The sequence below is a fragment of the Lepidothrix coronata genome, unplaced genomic scaffold (assembly GCF_001604755.1).
Source record: "Lepidothrix coronata isolate B3197 unplaced genomic scaffold, Lepidothrix_coronata-1.0 Scaffold20, whole genome shotgun sequence".
NCBI classification, from domain to species: domain Eukaryota; kingdom Metazoa; phylum Chordata; class Aves; order Passeriformes; family Pipridae; genus Lepidothrix; species Lepidothrix coronata.
The window spans coordinates 733,741-759,968 of NW_016690200.1; the positions used below are offsets into that span (position 1 = coordinate 733,741).

General features: G+C 36.9%; 1 protein-coding gene across 1 annotated transcript in view; it reads right to left on the reverse strand.

Annotated features, from left to right (window-relative positions):
• Window positions 1–26,228, reverse strand: part of SEMA3A (semaphorin 3A) — a 281,004-nt gene that overhangs the window by 223,034 nt on the left and 31,742 nt on the right. Inside the window, exon 2 of the mRNA XM_017807832.1 lies at window positions 14,272–14,342. The gene's annotated coding sequence lies outside the window, so the exon portion shown is untranslated. The remainder of the gene's footprint in view (window positions 1–14,271; window positions 14,343–26,228) is intronic.

The following is a 26,228-nucleotide window of genomic DNA, read 5'->3' on the forward strand; positions in this document are numbered from 1 at the left end:
TAGACTGAGTACTGGGAGTGGTGTGTTTATCCTTTCTATACATGATGGGATGCTAATTTAGTTAGTAGCTATAGATTGGATGTCCAGTTAATATCTAATCTCGATGTGTACGTCTTTTGAATGGTTAAGCTTGTTGGAAAGTGACTGTGTTCTAGATTCCTATAAGTCCCTTATGAATCCAATGGGTGGTTATTTAACATTTTGCTTTCTCATCCCCCTTAGTCTACTGTCAATACTATCTGTCAGTCAGAGAATAAACCACGGTGAGTCATTATTTACAAAGAAAAGAGTGTGGCTGTCCAAGGAAACCAATGATTACAAGCCAAATCCCCAAGCAAACTTTGTGAAGTTACCAAAGGAAAGCAATCAAGAGTAAAAACAATAACTGTGGGTTCTTTAGAGGTAAAGGAGGTTATAAGTAGTGCATGAACATTCCAAGCAACTTTGGCTTTCCTTCAAATAATGGAAACATCTAACAAGATGGTAACAGAAAGAGTTTAAGGCAGCTGGTGTCAGTGAAATGTCTCTGCCCTTTGCCTTCTAAAACCTAATGGGCTCTTCTCCCTTTACGACAGAGGAGACTTGTAACTGCTTAAAAAGTGTCTACTAGTCAATATGCATTTCTCTTGACCCTATAAGATCTGTGATCCAATAGGACACAAAACTCAGTTGTGTTTTTTCTCCACTGGTACTTTTTAACATGAATAAGACATGCTTTTTTTTTTCATCTAAGTTGTGTTAAATAGCTGAAAAGTTATTTGTGGATGTTGGATTAGATATGGGGAAGTAAGTTATGGTTCATAATTTAATACACATAGTGGGTTTGAAATGATCTCTAAAGAAGCTCAGAGGAAAACTCATATACAAATGCTTATTGGTTTGCTTTAGATTCGTGTTCATACAGAGAAACCAAGAATTGTACTTAACAAGAACTTGGTGTTTCTCCAGCTATCTAAACCAGTATTTAATTTTAAATATTTCCATGTGTTTATGAAGCTGAAATATTTTTTATGCAAACAGCCATGATATATTCCCTCTTTGAAGTTACTTGGCACAATAAATAAAAAACCCCACCAGAACAATAACATTGATACTTTAACTGCAGAATGTCTTAGGACAAAGACTTATACCTTCAGGGTGGTTAGGTGGTGGGAAGGTATCGCAGAGCAGGCACAGCAATGACATATGTTCTCATCCCTCCCATAACATTTTGAGTCAGTAAAAGTTTAATGACCAGTCTCCATGAAATATGGTGATACTCATTTGCAATTAAAATGACAAAAGTGCCAATCTGATTTACAGAGTGCGTTACACAGATTCTTTGAGAACCTGTGAGGCAGGAGACACTCAGGCTGGCTGGAACTTCATTCATTTTGAAACTTCAACATATACCACATATAGTACATGGGTAGATATTGGCCTAATTATTATTTTTTCCTACCTCTGGTAAGTCCAAAAGACCAGAAGTGCAGTGTAAACACCACAGACAACTTGCTGGTGCTATAGGTCATCATACCTCCATATACCTCTGTGGGACCATGTCAGCTTACACAGACTGGACACCTTCATTTCTGCTCTGCAAAATGGCTCAGGGAGCACATTTATTTAATTTTACATCCTGACTGTGGATCTGTCTCCCGTATATCCAACAACACTTTTGAAAAGTTAAACTTTTGGTGAATCACAGTTAAGTTACAGAACAAGTATCCCAAAGCCCCCCTCTCTAGAAGGAGGATTGAGAAAGACACAATGCCTGTTTGTAGAGAGTAATAAAGCCTCAGCTGGTTATGTGGGAGATGGATGTTCCCATTCCAGTGTTGCTGATGGCTCCATTCTGCAAGATGTCAGCATCTTGTGAGCACTTGTGAGTTTCATGAGCAAAGGACAACAGGATTTCTCATCTGCTAATATGCTTTATGTTAAAAAGGTAAAGTCAATTTGGCTTGAAGTCTACTGCAAAGATCTTTCATTCTGTGCATAGACAGGTTTGGCACATTGAACTTCAGCAAGGATTTTTGAAGGTAATTTTAGGAAATACAGAAAATTTTGTTTTCAAACTTAGAAAAGCTTTGGTGTTACTCCTATGTGATCAATGGATCAATTGTAGGAGTGAATTTTACTTGGCATGTTTAGCCAACACTTCATCAAAAACTAATTTTCCTACATCTGATCACCCAACCATCCTCTTTCACCTTATAGGGTCCAAAAATATGGGAGCTGGTGTCACTGACATTACAGATTTTCTTCTACAGAAAAGGCAGGAAATTTCACCTCACTTCTAATTTGCTAAGCAATAAAGACAATATGTCACTTTGTTTATTAAAAAGATGTTGGCATACAATTGCAGTATGAAAATGACCCTACAGTCCAATCATGGCAATCACTGGCAGGTTAGATTTGGTTTAAATAATTCCCCTTCCTGTGATGAAAACAGCTGTAGCCCCATTCAATTCCCAAACTCAGCACCCTGCTGCCAAAGGTGAGCAGAAAGTTGCACCAGTGTGACAATAGAAGGGCAAGAGACTTTCTAAGTGATACTATATTAAGAAAAAGACAAGAGCTACAGGGTTTTGGTTGTTTCACAGGAGCATTTGTGAAGCCTTTGTGAAGCCAGCTCTGGAAAGAGCAAATAATACTTACTTCCAAAATAAAAAAAGGGATTTTGTTTCCAAATCTTACAGTTCTTTTTACAATTATCATACATGAAAAATTTATGAAGAAATAGTAACATGGGAAAAGAAGTGTATTTGTTGGTGTGAAGATGCAGAAAGGCACAGTTAGGTACAAAGCACCAGAGAAATCCTGATTTTCAACATCTACGTTGTTACTGTTGCAGTCATTGACTTCATACAATTCTCTTAGAAACTAATCTGAATTTACATTAAAATTAGTCGGATTTTTGTCCCCTAATATTTGATTACCATTTTTTCTTCATCATTCTGTTTGGTATTTTGTTTCTGTTGTTTTGATGGCAAATTCCAAGCAAAGCAAACAAAGTCAAGATATTACTACTAATTTTTCTGAGTTTTTCAGAGTGTGTCATGGAATAGCTGTCAGGTTTCTGAAACTTGACATTATCATTAATTTAATAGGTAAAAATTATCATCATCATGGCTAGGCTTCGCGAACAAAGATCTGGGAAGGGCTCTACCCACGTTTGCTACAAACGCATTGGTGGCTAAAAAGGCCAATACGAGACAGGCATGTCTGGTTGCAAAAGGCACAGCAGAAAGACTCCTTAGGTGGTATATTCTGCAAGGCACGAATCTTTCTGCATTGTCTTTTCTCCTCAAGGGTGATCCTGCATGCATTCTCAAAGGAAACAGCAGCATTATAGATGGTGTGTCTCCAGACCTCCCGATTGGAGGCCAGAGTAGACCAGTTATGTTGATCAATATGGCCAAGGCTGAGATGTTGTTTCAGGGAGTCCTTGTATCTGGTAGACAAAAATACATTGAAAACAATGGAACTACATCTTTTCATAATTATCTGTAACATTTGCCCTGAAATTCTATGAAATATCAAATTTGCTGCATCGAAGGGAAGTAGAACTTTGGACAGCATAAGAGACAATTTCTAAGCACATATATGCAGTTCCTTGGCACTCTAATTCCTCAGCTGTCTACTAAACAAGACATAGCAGAGCACACCATGACTCTGCACTGTTCCAGGAGGATATGCTTCCTTTCCAAGGCAAGCATGGCAAGGAAGGAAGTGCACATGAGTGTCACCTTTATATGGCTCTGGCAGCTTTTACAGAGACCATATTAACTCTGTTTTTTCCAGATTTTGTTTCTTTTTTTTTTTTTTTTTTCTTTTCTTAATACCCAGTAAAAATGTAGTAGGCATCTAAGCCACTTTTCAGATTAAATTTCACTTTTAAAAATGGCTTGGTCAGGTGGGGTCACACTCTAGCAATAGAATAGTTGTCTGTTTACCCTTAAAAAAGATGGTAATCAGATAACTTCCTAAGAATTTAGAGTCTGACAATAGAAATGTTTCATTCCTAAGGACTCCATTTGAAGAGTCCTTCAAATTTTATCTTAAGATTTCTATTACATCTTTCTGAGTAATGCTTTGACAAAAGAAGCGTTAGCAACTGTATCTAAATGTCTGAAGTCTGAATGTGATTCGTTGCTGTGTGCAAGGTTATGGCATTCACACAACCACAAATATCTGGGTAAATGGTCTCAGTTTTAGAAGTCTTAATTCTTTGTATTTGAATTGTGTCTGATTATTCCACTGTAAAAGGTAACCATAAATTGCATGTGCCCTAGGAGTAGGGTGTGAAGTTTAATATTTTATCTACTTTAATTATTCATCCATTTTTTTCTTTCAAATTTATATTGGCATTACAGCTCAGTAACTAGGTGATCATCATGCTTTGTCTTTATGGTTTAGAAATATCAGCTTGTTAAAAGTTTTCGTCAGAAAACAACTAAGTAATTTTTATAAACTTTCATTTTAAGTCTTGGAAATGTTGTTTTTTCATATTTTTAAGTGAAAGATTCCCTCTCTTTTCTCAAGATCAATTTTCATTTCACAATCTAGTTTTCTACAGCTAGCCACCCATCCTGTAAGCATTTTAAGAAGTCAAAATTGATTTCAAAGAAACACTGTAAAAGTATCACAACAACGATGTTTCAGTTATCCAACTGGATTTCCAATATGAAATTCTAAATATATTAGCCCAAAGCTTTTGACCACATTTAGAGCAGAAATTTCTCAAAAATCCTAAAATTCTCACTGCAAGAGAACTATATTCCTCCAAACTTATTAATTCAACCTGATCTTGAACTACAGAATTCTCACCACTGGTAGCATGCAAAACTCTTTCAGATGTTTCACCCCAGGAGGACCTTAACTCTGACTTTCAATCTTGTCCCAACAAAGCTTACTTGAACCATACACCTGCATGCTTCCAGACCATCACTAGTCACTGATGCTGGATTGGTGGCAATTAGCACATTCAGGGAATCCAGCTGGACTGAACTTGTATGAGTTGGAAAAGAAGGTGGGGGCCCACAAAGGATAGATGGGGCAATAAAGCTGTACCAATTTTCAGGAGGCAAAGCTGTTCAGAGACAGAATTGGTATTGGAAGTCTTGGGAAAAGGGAGGACAGGGCAGGAGACAGGGTCTTTCTCCTCCTATGTGCACACGGAGCCCCCAAAATCTGACCAGACTCAGGTCCTCCCATCACTGTAAATGCCAGGAACTCCTGTATTAGTCTCTACTGTGTTGCTGTAGAATCCTGCATTCACATAGCAGATTCAGTCCTTTTCTAAGAAAAGGGTGTGCTAACTAATCCTTCTCACTTGCTGCTACTGATCTCAGACTGAAAAGCTCATTCTCAAGAGAGGGGGAAACAGTTCCACGTGCTCTAATTCTCCTAAACTGTTTATTCCCTTAAGCAAAATAATCAGCTAACACACCTGTGGAACAGAGTGTGGAGCAGAGGAAACCCAGCAGGGAAACTCCCTGCAGCCACTGTCACTGAAGTGTGCCCAGTGTGTAATGGCACACTAGGTAGGCATTGATCTCAGCCACTTTATGAGGTCTGTTACAGAATTGAATCACTTGCTGCTGAATCCCATGGAGCAGAAATTGCTACTTCCTAAGCTAATCCATTTTCAAATTAGCTTCCAATTGTGACTGATGACCTCACTGCAAATCAGTTTACCTAATTGCTAACACTCACTAAGGGAAGAGAAATCAATCTTTATATCTCTTTCTTTGCCCTATTTTTTTTTTAATATTTCTCACAGCTTCCTTTCACACTGCTCCAACTGCGAAGACAGGCTTTATGAGAAAACTAAGATTGCTTAATTGTCTACTCCAAATAAGAAGTCAAGAGGGGTAAAGAGAATCAATGACTGCCACTGTTTCACTGGCTTTGGAGTTGAAAATGTGTATTCATTTATTGGTGCAGCTTTCCTAAATAGTTACTTAGCATCTATATCAGACCAAGATACAGAGACTTCTGCATAAATAGACTGTCTTTCTTGATCATTGTTCATAATTATAGACATTTCATTTCCCAGTTTGTCATTGTAAAGACAAGTCTTAACAAGAGAAAGGGCACAAAAGCTGATGGAAAGGGAAGCCCGTGTAACTTTTAAAAGCAGATAGCAAAAGCAATCACAGGTTGCCTCATAAATCTGTTCTACACAACTTTCATTATGAGGGGTGAAGGTGGTTTTTTGTATTCCGAGGAAGGCGATACGTAGAGATGAAAATGCATAAAGAATAACCTGTAGAAGAATACTAAAACCTGAAGAAAAAACAAAATCAAAACAAAGTACAGGTAAAAAAAAAAAAAAAAGACCAAAGGTTTTAGTAGCTCTCTTTTTAAAAAGCTTCCTACATCTAATTACAGGTACATTTTTCTGGTACAAATGAGTATCTCAGTTTGAACTCTCCCTAATTTTGATGGTATTGAATTCCAAGCAGATACCACTTCAAAACAAAGTCACACATTTATATGTGATATGTATTCTACACAGTAAGATAAATTATATAGCAATTTGCAATATAAATAATCTCTATCTGAGTACCATGGAAATTTGTCAATATTATTTATGATATTATTAATCACATAAAATTAAGAAATGTACTAAAAGAATGAAAAAGGAAAAATTAGACAGTTAACACTAATTCAATAAAAAAGTCATACAGAACTATCCAAGCTGTCCCTTAAAGCAGTCAACAAAAATTAAGTAACTATTAAGTTCATCCTACACTCACTCAAAATAGCAGGCAGTGAGAATAGGATGTGTGTGCAGCTGAGTAACGGACTGTCCAGATTTTCATTTTGCTATGTCAGCTGGCTCAGAAACAAATCTGCATTTCCTCCTGGGGAGATACAGATGTACTTTTTAAATAACAAAATAGCCAATATGTCTCTAAATATGATTATCATAACCACATATAACTTGTTGTACAACTATCCTCAGCTTCATAGGTAGGGCAGAAAGCCAGAAAATGTGGTGAGCATATCCTCTTCCTCAACCCCTTGACCTACGAGTGTGATGTTTATCTTCATGCTGACATTCCTAAAAATCTATATTTCCCCCTTGAATCAAGCTACCATATATTGAGAACAGAATAGCAGCTAGTGTTCCTTTGCCATTTTAGAAACATTTCTTTTGTGGCACACATCACCTTGCTTTTGCTTTCCTTTTGGATGCCTCTGTCCTCATTGAGTCCACAGTTTATTTCTGACTGTGTGACTTTCTGCAGCCACTCATGTTAAAAAAAATCTTGAGGAAACATTGTGGCTCGTGGTTTCGGATGTCAGTTTTACTATGTCCCTGAAGTTTAGACATGAATGACATGCTGACCTTTGAAGTAGCATTGTCCCGGGACATAGCTGAGATTTTCTATTAGTGTGAGGTTTGCCTTTAACAGAAGAGGAATGTTCAGATAGACTGATTGGTGCTTGGCCCCTGGCTAGGCTAAAAGTATAGCTTTCCCTCTCAGGCCTAATTCCTAGCACAGGAATGCAGAGACAAAAGGAAACACGATAGGGAGATAAATCTAGCAGAAGTTATTCCAAGCAACTTTATAGAAGTTTGAGCTATAAATTGGAAAACACTTCTTCTTTTGGTTGTTTCATCCATTTTCAACTGTACCTACTATATCATTAAAATACACAATTCTATTCTGAAATTTAAACAGATTGATGAATATGTTTTTCTTGGTGGAAATGTTTCGTGAGAGCTCCAAAGTAATAGGATAAGGTATAGCTTATTTTCTTAGGAGGTCTCTAATCAGCATTCATATGCAACTCAGATTCCAAAATATTTGGACCCCCGCTGAAACAAATAGAAATGTTGTAGGAACAGAAATGCAGTATTGACCTCAGAGCAATTTTCAGTATTCTTAAGTGTTGCTTCCAAGTGCTAAAACCTTTTCAAGTGGTGTCTAGCTATTTTTCTATGAAATCTGGGGATAAACTTTATTCTTTATTTATCTAAGCAGGGGTTCTCCTTCAGTGAATCTCATAATATTAAGGAAGCTAATTGAATTAAGTAATTATAAAAGATACTCGAGACCAAACCCATGAAACCAAACTTATCTGCTGTTCAGAATGTTCAATATCATTGTAATTTTCCCATCCCATTTCAAAATATCTTCAGAAATGAGATGTAGTCAATGTTCCTTTACATTTAGTTTTCAGATAGGAACTCCAAAAAAGTAACTAGATGTGGAAGAAGAACTCCAATCAACAAGTAGAAGGATACAGTCAAAATATGCTAAATACGTGTAGTTGCTTTCTGACAAGCACAAATGACTGTAATGGTACACAAGATAATGATCTGAAATATTAAAGTCATCTCTTATTAGCATTTCTCTCCTTCCATTTTCTAAATCCTAGGAACAACAAACAGCACACAACATACTTAAGCCCAACATTGCAGCCCAGATATGTGACCTAAACAAACAGAAGAGCAAAAAGCAGCGAAGCTCAGCTGGAAGAAGCAACAATGTAAGTAAAGGCAGCAGAAAAGACCCCTAAACTACTCCCCTCAGAGGCACTCTAGTTCAGAAACTCACATTGCACAATCACATTCTTTACAAAAAAGGAAAAAAAAAAGGATGTGGTTAATTTTATAAATACCCATTTGAAAATTAGTTAGAGCATGTAAAGATGTGATATGTATCTACATATATATATATTTACATATATATATATATATCTACATATAATCACAGCCTGTAACTTTTTCAGAGCACAGACAGTTGAGCCTTAGACTGTTAAATCTAGGAATTGATTTCTCAAGAGTTTGCCGCTCACTAACCAGACTAAATAATCCTCTGCCTTACATAAATATAAACTGTTTTTTTTTTTCTTTTTCATTTAGAACCAGTATGTTGGTTTATCAAAACCCCTGTACGGAAAAGAAAATTCTTCAAATGAACAGTGTGTGAAGACTGGTAGATACTTGTTAATACTTTGGAACCAGAGTATAAAGCATCAAAATTTGCTGAAGTGGAAAAAATCTCAGAGACAGAGGTTATTGATTCTTCAATGTAAGAAAAACATTCAGTTGCCAGCATTTTCAATAAGCTCCAGGTTGAGCAACTGAGTCTATGGCTTTGGTGTAAGAATACTTCCCTTTTAATGACAAAGAAAATACAAACTTGCTTATAAAGGCAAACTTTGTGGAAAGATAATGGCCCATCACTAAATCCAGCAGTCCTGCTCATCAATGCATGGTAGTATAAAGGAGGGTGATTCTGTGACCCTTTCTGACAACCTCAATGTCCTCTAAATTAATGTTCTTTCCCCCCCTTGCTTTCTAGTGGGAAATGTAATGGGGAAACTGAATATTTGAAAAGTAGAACTGAAAATGCCCCTTTGTCTATGAATGTAAAATAACCTGTGTTAGAGGACTCAGGTTTTAACATTAGGATTTTAAAATCAAAAAACCACTAACCAACAAATATTTTTACTCTCTTCCATTACAGTAAACGGTACAAAAGTGGACATAATATATGCTAAATTTGAAGCTATTTTACACTCTCATACTGATAGGAAATGAAATTGAAAATCAGACATGTTTTCATCTCTGTATAAACTGTCCATTAGAATAAAATATATTTTTGCTATGACTTCAGAACTAGGCTCATATCTGAGAGAATCTACAGAATGGATGTCAAGATTTTTTTCATTAGACATTTTCTGACTATTGACAGATTTCATATTCACATCATGATTCTTACTGGAATCATGGAGTACAATCCTGCCAAGAAAAAGATGCATCTGCATAAAACATGGATTTTACATTGTAACATTTGTAAAATGATAAATTATCTACTGCAACTTTATAGGAAAATACTAGTATGTAAAACTGAAAAAGTGCAACTGCTGCTTAGAACAGTTTGAAAGTAGTTGTTATTACTGGAGTTCAATGAGTGTCTCCTAAAGTTCTTGGAATTAAGTGTAGTATTGTACTAAGCACAGCAGAAACCATATGATGGTGAAATATCTATATTATCTTTTTTTCCCATAAATTATCACTAACATACCAAAAAGATATGCATACAAGAGAACAGAAGGAGAAACACAGTATCTACTATGCTGCTGTCATGACTGACATTTTAATTGGCTCACAAGCCTATGGGGACTGCAGTATGTTTAGACTTAATTTCCACATGTACAATACAGCCATTACAACTAGTCTCTTCTGCATCTGGGAATTAGTTTATAGCATTGCAACTGCTGCTCATCTGGTCTTCTGCTGTCTTTGCCATGAACATGAATCTTGACAGAGAAGCTGTAGCTGGATAAAATAGCTAGCAGATATTAATGTAGTCCCCTTAGGTATATTAGTGGAGAACATACCTCTGTAAGCGGAGGGAAGTCACAGTGTTTAGAATTGGAGCTAAATAAAATAGGGACTGCAGGCTTTGAGTGCTACTTCTTGTGTTAGAAGGGGAAAGGCAGGGTGGGTGAAAGGTACTGTAGGTACGGCAGCACATACAAACAACAAGTGGTGCTGGAATCCATCTCATGAGGACTGCTGCAGTTCAACTGCAGCTTTCAGGGCACACGCCCAGAGCAAAGGCCATCTGCACTACAGCTGGATGGGACTTCTCCAGCAAAATCCCTTTCCTATCCAAAAATTATGATTTGTTAGAACAATTTTTTTAAATTTATTTTTAATGAAAATGAATAGTTTTCAAGAAGATTTGTGTTTGAAATTTTTCTCAGATAGATCCATCACAGACTATCCCAAAGGAGTACATTTGCCTTGACTGTACTTTTACTTAGACAAAACATGAGGACAGAGAATTAATGCATGTGTGTCATGGTCCAGTGAAGATAACTTTATATAAATATGCAACAACAATCAGAAAGACTGTATCTCTCCAAGGACAGAGAGTGCGCAAAGAGTGACATCCTTGAAGACACTTCACAAACAGGGCTTTGCCTCATTCACCTCTTCTTGAGGGATCACCATGAACCAAAACAAGGGTGAGATTTGAGCTGCAGTCTCTCACATCCCTTGCGATATAAAACAATCCTCCACAGAAATTCCATTTTTATATCCCTATCAAGTTCTCGTCCAATATTTAAGTGTTTGCATAAACTGAAACAATTGCAATAAAAACAATGAAAAGAGACTGATTTTATCCTGGGGTTTGTTGCAGATGTGAGAGAAAAATTTTGTTTTGCTTTTTAATCATAGGTGATCCTCATAACAATTGAGTTATTTTAGAGTATTCACATATCAATATTGTTAGGAAAATAAGGCCATAGGTATTGAAGATTTTTTTCCCCTACCCTGATTATCCTTTACACAATTTGATTTACCATGATGAAGAAAATAAAACAAACTTCTAAACCCTGAAATCTTTCAGAAGCCAGAGTTGCAGTTTTCCAGCCAGCCCTCATCCACATGGAGGCCAAATGCTTTTGTTGTGTTATTAATTCAGTCTGCACAAGAGGTTGTGGTTCCCTTGCTAGAGGACCTCTGCTATGAAAAGTGGTGCCAGAAAATCTGACAAGTGCCCTCCCTCCCAGTACAATATTTTGGAGAAAGGAAGCCCAGAGCAGAAGGCAGGCTCTCTGCGGGTTGCTGGGGGATGGTTTGCACAGCGCTTACACTTCTTTGTGGTGTGGTTTGAAGGGGGAGAAAGTTGGAACATTTCAACAGCCCTTCTCTCTCCTTCTCCTGGAGTTTGTACAGCAAAGGCAGAGAAATTCTAGCAAAAAAAGAACAAACCAATGTTGTGGCTTTCCTGCCTTTTCTACCACTTTAGAACAAGGTCTACCAGCAAATCCTAGTAGATCATGCATTACAGCCAGCGTCTGGGAACACATATAGGAAAGGTTTTGGCAAGTAAAATAGAACCAAATATTTAATGAGAATGAGTACTCAGTTTCAGATGTTGTCTTAAACCTCATTCAACAATATGAAATGTGTGGTTTTCTGCTATTGTTGTTTTTATTCCCCTTTTCCTGCTCCCACCTCCATTTTAAAATACCTGAGAACTATTTTTAATATTTCTTTCACCTTTCAGGTAAGGATATTACCAGTCAGAATGAATACCATGAACACAAGCATTAGATCTTGGGAAGATGATTGAAACCCTAATAAATTTGAAACCGTTTTCAATTAGTACACAGGAAATTTACTTTGTGAGCCATGACTTGTTTTATTAGTGCCCTGGAGGGCAATTTAGATTGGAAAAATCAGGACATCATTGTTTGCCAAAAAAGAAAACAGATACTTAACTTTCATCTATAGTCTGGGATACAGCCATGAAAATGGGACTAAAATATTATTGAGTATCAAAAAATATTTATACATTGGGGTCAGTCATAGTTCCAGAGTGTTGGAAATGACATTCATCCCATCCTAAATTGTGTGGTTAGCTTGGAAATTTGCCACTTGCTTTTACTTTTAAATGAACCCGAAGCAAACCCTTTATATTACATTTTTAATAGGTTCAATTAAGATATGGAAACAGTTGTTCAAGAAAGCAGCAACCTCCTTAAAATTTATCATACCTTTAGACCTTTAGTCACCTGTGTGTTCTGAGGGATTACATCATATACCCCACTGTCTATTTTTCTTCTCTGTTATTCCTCAGGTTCTCAGCTGCCCAGAAATAAAAAACTTACATCAAAGGTATAGAATAGAGAGAAGAAAGTACAGAGAAGTGCTCCTTCCAATGAATAATCTCTTCTAAAAATATGAATAGCAACTTTTATTACTGCAAAATTTGTTCTGCCAATTGTAGCCTGGCCAGTAAGGTGAAGGAGAGGATACACCCAATGGAACAACTCTTAATATGTCTTTGCCTGACATACACAGGTGTCAGCTACAAAAGTATTCCTTGTGTATTAACCTGCCTTGACCTCATCCACCTGAATAAGGACCTCTTGCAGTGTGGTCTATAATTTTTCAATACTTTTTAATCATACCCACGCCAGTGCCTTTCACACTCCAGCAAGCTCCTTCAAATGATGCCAAACTCAAATTCAGCAGCACTGAAGCATGGCTTAAACACTTAGGGCTAAATTATCATAACTCTTTCTTGGTCATGTAAGGGAGGGAGAAGTCTTCCCTCCCTTTTCCCCCACTGTGAATGTAACTCCAGGGGGAAAGGACAGGAATAAGAGAAGACCCTTGTGCACCTTGCTCCATATGCAACAGCTGACACTTGAGGGGGAGATAAAATGCTCAAAGAAAATAGGAGAAGTGCTTTAGCCTTTGCACAGAAGCATATACTGGAAGGATGCACCTCCAAACATGTATTCATACCATGTAACATTAAGTTTCATCTATGCAATAAACATACTCTAATTAAGTAAAAGAGGCCAATATGAAAGAATTCAAAATATCTAAATAAAACTAATACTCAAAGTCAACTCTGAGAGAAGAACCTATATGAACAGTGATTGTAATTACTTCAGGGTTCACACAAGTGAAATTACCCCACAGTTGGTCACAGTTGCTACAAAAAAAGGGAACATTAAAAAACAGAAGGGCAAGAGTAAGGAATCTCCATATATATATACAGATTTTGTGAGTCCATTAAAAGGTCTCATGGCTTTCCTTTGCCATCTGAAGTTTTCATCTTCAAAATTTGTGCTTCTCAAATCAATCATAGATTGAGCTCTTACATCTGAAACTATTACAGACATTCAAGTATCCAGCCAAGAGCTTAACCTGCAAGAGTGAACTCTTGTAAATGATCCTTCTTCCAGAACAAAAAGGCTACCAGATGCGAAAACAGCATTTACAGTTCAGAGCTGTAGTGTATCTACAGTTCTATCACACATTCACATGATGGACATATCTGACTCTGAGGCAGAAATACTACAGTCTCAATTCCCAGCTCCCCAGGAGGGAGGACCCTGATGTGGCCATCCACCAAAATTTCCCAAATAAATCAAAATGCACAAACTAATGAGCCAGGTCCCACCTCAGTAAGAAGGCATGACATTGTCAGGACACACACCAAGGAGCAGAACTATAGGGCACATCAATACCTTATTATAAGCGTGGTATCTACCTGTCTCCATCAGATCAGCTGTGCCTGGATGAACGTCTAGCTGAGGTTTTAACAGAACCAGTATCCTAATCCCTCACATGAATTTCAGAGCAATCATTAGGCTCTTAAAGGAATATAGTAATTTTGCACAGAATTCTTAATTACTGGAATACAAACAGGAAGGAACTGTTAGCTTTAACTTATTTAAATGCATGTCAAAATAAAAAAGAAAGAAAAAAAGAAGAAGAAAAGAGCTTACCTCAGACAGCCACAAGTGTTTAGTGGTCAAAGAAAAATTATCCAGTTTGATTGATGTCTTTTTTGATATTCCTAAAGGAAGATAATTTTATGTTTAAAAAATAAAACTAATTTGCAGAAAAACACATAAAAGCATACCTACTTCTGAAAAGTAAATAAGAACATAATCAGTTACCATAGCATTTCTTTAAAGCATCCAAAACCTTGACTATGTAACAGGGACCATTCTAAATTCAATAAGATTTGGAAAAGTGTATGGCAGGGGGCTTGTGATGAAACATGGTCGTATTGCACTTATGTAAAATATCAGCCTTTTTGTGGTAAAGTTAATTAGGATTCTATCATTAATAGAAAAAAAACCCAACCCAACCAACCTCCTCTGTCCCCCCAAAGCCTTTAAATGCATTGATTTTTATTGAAATGAAGTTACATCTCCTAGGCAAGCCTACACAGATGATACTGAACTAAATTAGTTTCACTTTTTGAAACATTATAGCACCATTTTACTACGACCCACTCAGTTAATCTTTCTTAGGAAGAGGTGGGGTAGTCAGGGGATGTTTATCTGGGGAGGGGACACGCAGGTTTGTGGTGCTGTGTGAACAGAACACAGCACAGGTGGGCAGCCCTGCAAACACAACCCCATGTCAGGGAGGCAGCCAGAGAGACCCTGTGCCAGGGAACCTCATGTGCCACAAGCCAGAACACTGCAACACACGTGGTCAGGCTGCCCGTGCCTAGGAGCCAGGCAGAAGTCCTGCGTGCTTTTTGGACTTGAAGGTCTACTCAAACACATATGTGGGCACCCACAAAGACTAGCCCCAGCTAAGGAAGTTGATTAGAAAGCCAAGTTCAGACTGAAGTAGCTCAGAGAACCTAACTTTAAACTTCAACTGTAAAAGAGACTCACTCTTCACGAGAGAAACTAATCACTGGCTTTCCTGCACTGAACACAAACTGTATGAACCCCTTTTCTCCACCCAGTCTATTCCTTTTTTTTTTTTTTTTCCCACCCTGGAAATGTGCAAGAAAATAAGGTAAATGATAAATATTTAAGACTTTCTGCAACTCATTAGCAAGAAATTTGCTCACATAAATGGACTTTTCAAGCACTGGCACAAACTTGCCAGTCTGATGGCCATCATATTAACAGAGAGACCCTGGGCTGTGGTTTCCTGCTCTGGGGTGTGGAACACACCCCGGATCTCAAAATGCTAAAGAGTGATAGGGCAATGGATGAATAGAGAAAAATACTTTTCAATACTCTCTGTATGGAATGTATCCATGAAAGATCAAGTCCAAATGGAATTAAACCCAGTTTCATCTACAGTTGATTCATTTCACTGAACATTTCAAATTAAAGATTTCTGTTTGGAACACATTGACTGTGCTGGTTAATTTTGTTATATATCTGATGGCAGATGCTATGGGACCCTATAGATTTGTAGGATTTTTAATATGTGCTTGCACAATGCCTAACATTCCTTGGCAAACAAGCTAGCAACATTCTCACGTAAAATTATGCAAGGTCCTGTTTGCTACATGTGAGTATAGTTTTTTAAAAAGTTTCTGTATTTGGTTCATGATTTACAGTTTTCCTGAAGCGCTCTGGCTTTCTAAATGTGATTGACACAGGAGGAACTACACTAAAAAAGTTTTGAAATAAGGAAGAAACAAATAATATTATAGAATGCTTTTCTTGTGCAAAAATACTATAAGAAGTTTGCAGAGAAACATTCTAGTCTCTAGTTTTTAAAGAGCTGGCAGAAAAAAATGCATCCAGTGGAAGAAACAAGGGTTGTGAACTTGCCCACATCAGCTGTCAAACAGAAGCCAACATGCACAATTAAAGTAATTAAAAGAAAGTTTCAATATCTCAAAAACGCAAGAGTTGATCTTCTGTAACCTAGACTGTCAGTGATTTAAAATGAAAGAAATTACCTTATCTACTAAAGGGAACAATAGCTGCTGATTTGCTCTTCAGAAATATTTTTTTTCCTAGTGATGTCCTTCTTTTCAGGCTAAAGACAAATTTCAGACCTTACTCTGCTTTCTGTTAAAATCTGAACAAAACCCAGTGAAGGAAGTGGAAGACATTTCAAAGGACTGTGGAAGCAGGATCCAAACTTGATGCAAAACATCAAATCTAACAGCCCTAGATGTGAGGATGCTAACAGAGACCATTTAAGAAGTGAACTGATACAGAATTCATAAAAAATACCTCTATGGAGTATTATGTTTTATCTTTTCTTAATCAGATCCTAATCTATTATTTGGGAAGACAACTGAGAGTGAACCAAGAGTATTAAGCAGGTTTACCATTCCAATTCTGCTAGAGCTTTATTGAACACTACACAAGTTCTGTGAACATCCTGCTAATTCAGTCCTATCTGGACAATGCTTGTTTATTTTTCCTAAAAAAATTTTAAAAAAGACCCCCGAAACCAAACTGGTTTTAAAAGACTTTAAATTCAAAGTTTCTCTATTTCCTGCAATACATATGTACATAACTAAACTATTGACTTTAAGATGCAACAGCTGAAGAAAGCATATTTTGAATTATAGTAGAATTTGAGTGATATTAAAATATTATTATTGTGATGCTTCTGTTAAAGTTCTATCAACACTTTCCAGATATATAGAAACAGTTGTAATTTTAGATTTGAATCATCTGGACAGAAAAGCATTCTCCATACAAAAGTTTCCAATTAAAATTCTGTGTTAAAGAGACTATGCTTTTTGAAAATCACATGTGGAAAAGGTCTAGAGTTATCTTAATCCACCAAAATAATAATGTCAAGGGTTTCTTCCTCTTTTTAGACTAACTTTCTAGCATCACAGAAAATACACTGAAAAAAGAAAATGTCAAGTTTTTTTTAAGATTCTCAGGAGGGGCATCAAAAGTTTAAGCACCCAACATTATTAATCTCTTCTGAAATTCCTATGCAGGTGCATGCACTTCTTTATTATGCATAGGAAGCTCAATCTAAACATCCCAGTAATAAATAGAAAAAGTACCACTGATTTTCATCTTTACTAGTCCACCTCACTAGCCAAGGACAGACTGATAACATTCTTGTAACTCTTTCAGATATTTTATTCAAACAATTATTTTATATCTCAGACATAGAGACCAACCAACCCACCCACCCACACATACACACACATAGGTATGCAGAAAGGAAAAATAATCTTTATTAAACAATTTGTAGGATCCTCACTGCTTTCTTCCTGTGTGCTCCCACTACTTCAGGGCCAATCACAGGAGCCAAACTACCTCCTGCTGCTTTTTTACAGCTGAGGTTTCTCAGTCCTTTATAGGCACCGTTTGACCCCTTTCCAGCTGGCTCTGATAATCAAATATGAGCAGCCAAGTCCAGATCTAGCTCCCTGCTCCCCAAACAACTGCTCTAGGATTGAAAGGAGTAGACCACCCTGTTAAATGTCCTAAGATTAAACCAGTAAAAAATTTAATAGGAAATTCTCCTCACTTTATTTTTCTTATAAGGCAAAAGAGAGAGAGAGCAGAGAGGGACCTTTTGCAGATATGATTAGCCTTTACTCAGTTGAAAGTCCAATTTGGAAATAAATTGTTGAGCTGTGAGCTTTTGCAGATATACAGGAATCATAAGTTAAGTAGATAATTTGCATACACTTCAGTATGTTAGCATGTTAGTAATGTGGAATACTCCACATATGAAGTGTTAGTTTTGGTACCTATTTGATTAATGGGCTTACACAGGCTTGAAATAAATTCAGATGAAATAACTCTTCATCTTTCCATGTTTAAGCTTTTTTTTTCAATCTGTGATTATTATATTTTATTTACAATTTATGATTGAGAGGTCTTAGTGATAGGTCAGAGAGAATTCCATGAGCTTGTGTTGTCTGAACTACTGAGCTTGAGGTGAGATAGGACCCCCTGGAAGCAGTGACTGTGTTTCCTTAAGAGCAAGTGAGAACTCCATACCTATGCCACAAGCAGAGAGATCTCTGGGTCGATGGAGGAAATGTGAGAAGGAAGACTGAGTTCGTGACATGCTCAGTCCTTGAAAAAGTAGAGAGCAAATGTGGAGAAGTAATGGAAAAGGAGATTTGTCCCAGGTAACAGGAATCCCAGTGCTGACTGGAAACAAGATCTTTATCTGAAAACTATACTGGGCAACAGTGAGATTTCAAACCATTTTATTTTAATTTCCTTTTCCAAAGATTTCTGAGCTTTCTCTGAGTCACTGTTTGCTTGTTTGTTTGTCTGTTTTTTAATCAAATGCAGCTTTGAAGATCTTTTGGTTTTTTTTTCTCACTCTAAGAAAAATTTGGACAGGCTTACATCACAATTATGCCTGACTTAAGTGTCCTGTCACAGCACTTCATCAAGTATACAAATCTAGAGATGTGAGTGAATACATTTTCATAAAAATATTCCTTGCTGACACTAAAAATCAATATTTGCATAAGCAAGAAGTCCTAAGAGGTGATGTTTGGCTTTCAACCAATGTTAGAAGTGTTTGTCACAAAGTCTTGAGCCAAGCTGCAAGCAGATAGAAAGCTATGTAAAATATATTTTTGTGTTCTGCAGGAATAAACTTTATCCCAGACATCATAATTGTATGATGAGGGCAAGTATTCTTTCAATGGAGAAATAGCACGTTATTGTAGGTGTCATTTTTATTCCCCAAGACATCTCCAAAGGTGTGTTTCTGAAAACGTGACTTTTCAAAATTAGACTCAAAGGCAAAGTCTTGGCTTGTGTTTGGACAAAGTACATTGAATTCCTGTTAGTCAGGTTTCGTGGTCTCCAGCTGACATAAACATTCTCAGAAGCTATGTTATGCAGACTGTTGTGTGTGTGTGCATAAAATTTTGGAAACCCACCAGCAAGAAGAGAGATGTAGAAACATTTCCTTTTCTTAGAAATTATTGGTGAAAATGAACACGGGCATTTTCAGAACTGGTCTTATTAATGAAAGCCTTTCCTTGTTGGTACATATAAGGGCAAACATATTATTCCCAATGAAAAACAGCTTTGTAAAAGTGGAGGAGGAAACCTCATGGGTGGTCTTCGAAGAATATAAAAACAGAGTTTTATGCTCTAGCTGCATTAAAAAAAAAAAAAAAAGAGGGAAGCCAATGGCTACCTTTAGAGCCCAAAGGCATGGGAGTAAGATGCCATATTTAAATCCAAGAGGAGCCATGTTCTGTCCTCCCCAGATTGATGTAGGGAAATGCTGTGCATTTTCCAAATCTGATTCTAAGTGAATGAGATGATTCTCATTCTCATTTTGTTCCCTGAACTGGCTGATGTGAGATTGCTGTGGAGGTGAGACCCAACTGAAAGCTTCTTTTACCAGCAGAGTCTAAATTGACTGCAACAGTCTTTGAAATATCCTTGAACAGAGGTTTCCATTTGGTATTTTGGCAGTAGCAGGAGCCCAGTCTTACACTTGAGCAATTTAGTACTTTACAGAATTTGGCATTCTGTGTCTAATTCATATTTTTTAAATTTTTGCCTCTGCTACCTGTAAACCATGTACTGCTGTCTTTGAATACATCTTTACTGTGCAGATATACACACATTTCTGCTCTTTATAACTTGGGATGATTAAATTTTCTGGTATTTGTGAGATCAATAGAGTAATGAATAATAGAGTTGTCATTCTGGTATAAATGTCATTCCATTTCAATACACTGGCAAATATTAGAATATGGAGAGAGAAGAAAAAGTAGAAACCTTCTCCTAGGACATGCCACAGATTTTAGCAGAATAGAGAGTAGTTTCTAAACTGTTACCCTTGATCAGCTTTGCTTAGGTCTTTTAACATTTATTTTGTGGTGTCATGCAGAAAAATCACTTGTGATAAATATTCTCTTCGCATCTCTTTTGGTTTATGCCTTCCAAATAAAATTCCACTGAGTGGAACAACTGCACTTCCTCCATATACAGAATTGCTTAAGACATTTCTGATCGTTCTGTGATAGAAATACATTATGAATGAAAGAGATGGAGAAGCAGATATAATTGTAGATTAACATAACCTAATGCCATGAGGTATTTGACTTATAGCAGAGGCAGTGACTGAATCCATCTCCCATGCCTCCTACTCTTTTTAAGCTTCCTCTAGGCTCATCTAAATACACTATTGCACGAACATCATCACATAACTTTGTCCTGACTGTAGAATTACCAACTGATTACTCTGTTCTCACTGATGCAAGACCTTCCCTTTTTTTATTAAGTCATCTTTCCTGCCGATAGATGTCACAGGACATGCGATTTCCTTCTGAAAAGGTCATTAAATGTGACAAATACTTAAGCACAATTTGCTTCCTCCCTGAGGCAGGGATCCAGAAATTTTGCACGGGAGCCTCTTGTGTCATGTTCTCCACCAGCCAGTTTGTCAGGTCCAGCCAGCACGAGTAGCATAAACTGACTTGGGGAGATACACCTTTCAAAGTGATTTATTACAGCTGTAAACAAAGAACAACAGTGGGGAAAAGATTTTAAGTTCTTCACTGACTGGGTTTGTTTTTCAATTCAGTGAAGTATTCTGCTATCATGCTATGTTATTTCCTGCACTGCAGAGATGTTAACCAGTGTTCAATAAAAGAAATTTCAATCCACATTATTGACCTTCATCTCAAATTAAGTCAATTAGGACTCCAGTCCATTGGAAAACATTGAGTCCTAAATTACTTATTAATATGCACTTGAATATAGGAAATCTTTCAACTGAGTTCAGTGCAAGTGTTTCAAGCTCTTCTGTTCTATCTCAAGCAATCTTGTATTTATAATCAAATCCATTGGACAAAAAGTGAAAAGTGTTACTTAAAATCTTACCACTTTAAACACAATCTGCAACTATATTAAAGAAAATTAATCTGCTTGTGATAATTCAGCAGCTTATATTAGTTTAGTTAGATGGTCTCCATCAAATTCCAGTACTGATACTGTCCATGTTCTCTTTACTATGGCTGGTACTTTTATTGGAAATTTTTATTTTTCAAATAAATGTGAACCTGCAACAATTTTTAGCCTTAGAAATGTCCTGTTCAAAGTAAAGAAACATTACAAAAATAAAATAATAATGAAAATAACTTCCTCTATTTCCATACACTAATTTTTGAATAGAAATAAAAAATACTTAATTTCCTTGACATTTAATTCAGAATTATAGTATATTTTTCTGTAACAAATGTGGATAGAGCCTTCCCAAATCTTCGTTCGCGAAGCCTAGCCATGATGATAGTATATTTTTAGGAAGAAGCCTGTACCTTCTTTAGAAATAAAACAGACTAAATATTTTCTCTGGTCAAGAACAACCCTGAGCGTCTATACAGAAGAAACTGATAAGGATTTCTATAATGACTGTTAATAAACTAGGTCTTGTAATTGAATAATAACTCTTAGCTTAGTGGAAAAGAAAATAAGGAAACAAAATATTCTATGCTTCATTGTAGAGCAAAATATCCTCTTACAGGGAGGATATTTAAAAAAAACAAAACAGTTTATTCTCTGATTGTGTTCTGTCGTAAATCACACAGGCAGATGTGTGCCTTAGTCACGCATCAAGGTTCATTACCATTTCTTTAAGTTTATATAACACAGGTTAAAGATTACTCTTTTTTATTGTAGCTTTTTTTTTCATTTTATAGTAGAGAAAATGTAATATTGCATGCATTTTTCTTTGTTACAGCACATCTGTACAATAAAACCAATATTTACATCATGCAATTTTCTGCTCTTATGAGGAAAAATCTAGTGATAGCTGGGTCTGCTTGTTCTCTTTCTAAGAACATGTTTTGGGGAAAGTCCTCATTCATACAGGTTAAGATATTGACAAAAGTTTTTCATTGCATATTCTGCTACACACACATCTACTTTTTTATTTTAAAAATTGGTTGATGGACAAAATCTTAGAAGATATGTATCATGTATGTATCTGGAGAATAAATGTTTACCAATTTAATAATTAAGCCTTGTTGTATTCCTGCAGCCATGAGTCAAGGACTTTTAAATGTCAGGGTGTGTATGATGCACTAGGCCAGCCTGAAATAGAAGTGGGATTCTTCCTCAGTATAGTTCCTTACCAAGGAAAACTTTGGGAGGAGAGTACATGCATCAGGGATACTGATCTGACCTCAGCCACTATTGCCAGTCATAGCTGGCATCAAGAAGAGATTAACGTGAGGTTACTCAATATTTCTATTAGATAGAGTTCAGATTTGACATTAGTCATGGGTATAAAGTAAATTTTGACTCTGCTTTGGAATTCAAGCTCCCTCAGTTATCTGCCAGTTCCAATGAACTTACAAAAACAAGATTGTTATATTGCACAAAGGAATGAACACATGGCTGAGACAAAAGAAATCTAAGATTTAGCTGAGGAACTCATAGTGAAATGAACAATGTTCATCTGTGTTTGAGACTTACCTATTTAGCTTCACTTATTTAAAAATGAAAAACAAAGTGAATATCTAATGCATCATTGAAGTAGCAGTCACTTCATATAATTTCTGCAAGTAAAGTAGTTGACGAATGGTTCTCTTAGGCAATCTCACGACAAATGCTGTGTATTTCTACCACCATCACAAAGTTGCCTTGTTTTTCCACAGAAAAGAGCAAAAATATAAGAGATGTGAATTTGCTTGTGAAAATATTAGACTTCATCAAGTTTGGTAAGGAAGAACATTTCTTGTATCAGTCCAAGAATGTTGGACAAGTTAATAAAATATGACTCGGAGTGCTTTTGTCCTATCATAGTACAGTTCACAACATAGTGGATCCTGGCTTGTTAGTATCTTAATAGAAACAGTAATCATAATATCTTAGAAACCTTTAACTTAGAAATTTATTGGTGTGTCACACACTGTGCTTAGTCCTCATTTATTTTTCCTCCTAGTCAGAAGAGAAATGGGACAGATATTTCAAGAGGGTTTTTTTTCTTAGTAAATATAAAAAATAATAATAATAAAGAAACTTACAAAAAAAATTTCAAGGTCTTTTAATTTTTTTTTTTCCACAGAGGTAAATTTTTCCACATAGCTGTGATGTTTATGTTCATTCTGACTCACATTGGAAGGAAAGGAGGTGCTAATATGCATGATCAAATCAGTTCATAAATTTACTTCATTGCCTAGTCACACCATCAACACTTCTTTTTCCACTGAATTTGTTTCTCATTATTTCCTCTCTTCCACCTCACCCATGAGTGGTTTTAAACCTACACCAATCAAAAAACTCTTGCAAAAACATCCCCATGCAAAGAAGCATTTTAAAAGCAAGGTGACTTACCTTGTGACAATCCTCCCTCAAAATGGGAGACTTTTGTACTTTTTTTGAGCAAGAAACTCTCCTCTGAGGCTCTTCTCTTTCTCTGCCTGTCCTATGCTGTGGCTTTAACCTCTGCCATCATTATAATTTCCCTAACCAAGGACTATGATGTCACAACATTTTCATGTTATGATGGACCTCTTTGTGTTCTGAACATAATTACTACTTCTCTGGGTGTAGTTATGCAGTTGTCAAAGAAAAAGAGATTATATAAAAATAAGGAAACAAACTACACTGTCTGGTTTTTGGCCTGTTTATTCTTTATGTTTATATTGTTTGACTAAGAAAGTCTCTGGCACATGGAAGCATTTTACCATCTGAAGGCATCAGAAGGTAAAGAGGTGATTGATTTATTTCACCTTTCCCTACTGAAACCTGTTACTGGTTGAAACACAAGAAAAACCAGTATATCTACTGCAACTCATTCTACTGCTTAATCAACTTCTTTCTATGCTCAGTAGAAATTGAATATTAAAATTGGCTATAATATATGCCTGAGTAATGACACAGAGTATATAATGCCTATATTCTGGCTTTCTTTGTGTCAATGAATATGTTTTCCTGGATAAATGACTTTTGGGGCTGCAAAGTCACTGAAAATGGTCTGGTAATAGGAACTCTGCTCAAAGAAACATTTTTATTGCAAACTTCACCATTGGAAGAAATTTGGGCAATCTCTGCTACTTTGGAGTTTTAAAGCTAGATTTCAAAAGCTAATTTTATCTCAGCTGGTGATGGGGTCTCCCAAAAGAGGAATCCCAAAGAAATCAGCTTCTCGGTCTGCAAAAAAAATATCTCAGCCAAGTGATCAGGGCTGAAACCAAAGCTTTGCTCAGGTCAGGAGAGTTTAACCAAGAGTTGCACTTCCTCACGAATGCTGTAGATGTTTATTTTCCCTGCTGGAGTTCTCCACATCTCCCTCATTAGCCATAGATGAGATGACACTTAATCCAAGCCTCTGTGGAAACTGCTGTGCTAAGAGTGCATAATCCCTACTGACATGCCCTGGCAATGACCATATATCTGATGGGAACCCTGTTTTAGGTAATCTTATGCTCTGTCCTTCCCTCTCTGCCCACACTGAGATCTACGCAGTTAAACACAGGGTAAACTCTCTCTCTCACTCCAAAGAGGAAAAGCATCTCCACACACCTGAGCCTGAAATAAACAGAGCTCAACCTTGACAGTCACCTGCGGATTGGATCTGAGTGTAGTCAGAGAGCAGATGTGCCCTGTGTGGCACAGAGAGGTGATGAAATCATCATCATCAACCTGGAAATGAAGGTCAGACATTCAGTCTTCACAGAGCCCCATGAAACCATCTCAGTTTGCTTGAGGTGATTTGAGTCATGGGGTGTCAGAATGAGAGCACCAAACCCTGCAGCAAGTGGTCATGTCCAGAGCCATACCAGTGGCTCTATATGTGCCCCAGTTACCTTTACAATACTGACACTGGCCTGTCGTTACCTAATGCAGCCAAACTGAAACCCAGGGAACTTGTTTGTGCCTGTAATGATTGCGTTGGAAGTATAATCGAAGAAGAAAGTTCACTACCAAACATCTGCCTGTTGCGTGAGTTGTGTTTTCATTGCTTTAGCTCACACACCAGTAGGAATTTCCTGGTTTGTCAGCTTGAAATAAAACTCAAGGAATCTAAATCTTTCCTGAACAATTTGAATGTCACGGCCCGTTCTTTGTTTTTGTTGGGCTTGATGACTTAAAATATGGAAGGTGGGTGTGGTTAAACACCCTACTCCCACTCAGTCATCCCAAAATGTCTGTTCCAGTTTCTCCAAGGTCCCGGTGGTTTTGTGTCACTGCAGTAATGCTATGCCAGCTCCACAAGCTGAGAACAGGCGTCCTGCTCTCACTCAGTTGCACATACCCTAAGATGTATAGTAACAACGTGGTGGAGAGGAGAACACTCTGAATAACACTGACTTCCTTCAAAAATGATTACAGAGCTTTGCTTCAAGCCTTTGAGCCAAAGGACTATCTGGCATACTAAAACAAATACCTTCCCCAGACTCCATCCTACTGGTTCTAAACAGGAACATTTCAGGACGCATGATACCATACAAAATAATTTGCTTTCTTTGTAAAAATTCCTGGAATAAAATAATGAACATCAGATGTCTATTTCTTGCTAATATGCTGACACTGCATAAAAAGAATGTTTCAAGTCTCAATCCAGAACAGCATTTCCTACTCTTCATGCCACAGACTCATAGAAGCCACAATTCAACCTCATGTCATGAGACATTCAGATTTCAGCTAAGATAGTTCCATGTCTTCTGATGAAATTTCTGCAACCAATTAACAGATGAAGACACTCAGTCCACCTCAATCCCCTTCTGAAGGAAAAATTACTAGCAAAATTCTCCTGCAGTGTTTACTTTTCTGACCTTACTGTCTTCAAGGAAGGCCTGAAGCCGGGAGGTGATTTAATCTCCGGTTTTCCTAGCCTATTCTTTCCCATATTCCTCATCATCTTGACATTATATCTGGTGAGAATTCAATCAGGTAATGATCATAGAATCATAGAATCATTTAGGTAGGAAAAGACCTTTCAGATCATTGAGTGTAACCGTACACCTAACACTGTCAAGCCCATTACTAAACCATGT